Source organism: Mytilus galloprovincialis, chromosome 9 (assembly GCF_965363235.1).
Source record: "Mytilus galloprovincialis chromosome 9, xbMytGall1.hap1.1, whole genome shotgun sequence".
In the NCBI taxonomy this organism is placed as follows: Eukaryota; Metazoa; Mollusca; class Bivalvia; order Mytilida; family Mytilidae; genus Mytilus; species Mytilus galloprovincialis.
In genome coordinates this window covers 31,249,099-31,250,749 of record NC_134846.1, presented here as the reverse complement: position 1 = coordinate 31,250,749, position 1,651 = coordinate 31,249,099, and positions in this window count along the sequence as shown.

Here is a 1,651-nt window from a genome sequence, read left to right as displayed (position 1 = left end):
TGTTTGGCTAGTATCTCAAATCCGAAATTATGCACTTAGAAATTAAAAAAGAGCATCAATTTGCAATGCGCAAACTGTTATTTTAAGCCAAAGTCGTAGTTGTAAAGAAGTATATGCATGCTAGTATTTGGTCATTGCTCTTGCTTTAAACTCGTGACCGTTTTATTTACGCAAAAATGATTAATCGAGAAAAAATACAAATATACTTCCCCAAATAATGAACTCGCTATAATATACAGCTTCAAAATATTTCGTCTATGCGAATGTATGCGTATATAAACGACAGTTGTCCGGCCTACGTGTGGAAAACACGTAGATTCGTCTAAAATCTGTTATATTTTCAATTAGTCTTTTGACCTGAAGGTATACGGATATGTTTTTCGGAATTAAATGATCCGTTATAATTTTACAAATTTAATTTTGTTAATGTGAATTATTGCCTAGAACAAACCGGTCTGAAATTGTAGTCACTTCATTGTCTGTGTCAAATACTCATCAGAGGAGAAATGATATTTGAAACAAACAGAAAAGATAGAAATGCATTAATCCCAAACATCTCAATCTCTGTTCTTCCTCTAAAAGATTGCTACTGTAGCCTACGTATTTTATTGCACAATCGAAACATCTTAAATATCTTTAAAGTACTGCAAATAATCAAAATGGCTTTCATAAAGGTGTATGAAACGATGTAACTTCGAGGTGGATGCTATGGTTTTTGTCGTCGTCAGACTTTTTTCTTCGCGCGAACGTTTTCATTGATTTTTTTTTACGCTATCAATCAATTATTTTATTTCAATATTTAACACTTTAAGGTATGAAGAAAATCTGGATTCAGAATATTTTTTCTTGTCATCTACTTTACCACAATATTTTTGTAAGGGTCAAACACTTGGGATCAGAAAAATGCTTAAGAAATAAAAACATAACCACTTTTTGTAGTCAAATCGTCTTTCCCTAACTACTAGAAAAGTTGTCCGAGAAATTTGAAATCGATTCTAGGTAATGAGCATTTAAATGACATATAGTTTACAAGTGTGAACAATCCAATGTAAGGTAATTAAACTAGGTGTATGGATGAGAACAAATTTTACGTGAAACCAGTGTACATTACATTAAACTAATTGAACACGGCCTATGTCGACTCCATATATTAAATAAATAAGTAGTCGACTTAAAAACTGACAGATGACATGATGCGGATGCAATCATAAGTTGGTTTACATACAACAAATGTATCTACAATCACGTCCTTTTTCGCCAAAAACAACATACCGATTAAGACTAATCATCGAGTTTGCACTGACATACTTACCTTTCCAAAGCTCTGAGATCCTTTCTACTTTTAGGTGGGGTTCGTATTGCTAAGTCTTTGGTTTTCTATGTTGTGCATGTTTACTGTTGTTTGTTTGTCTTTTCTTTTGTAACCATGGTTTATTCTCAACTTGGTGTGATATATATTATTTTTAAACTAAAATAGATTGAACAAATGTTGTATAATCAAACGCTATCACATAGATAAGGTCTGCAAAAAAGGTAAACCGAATTGAAATTAAGTTGTTATCGTCTTAAAATAAACATAATAAATGAATTGATTATCCGAATTTTTTTTTTTTTTGGCAAAAAATATCGAACATAGAGAGAAACATATGAA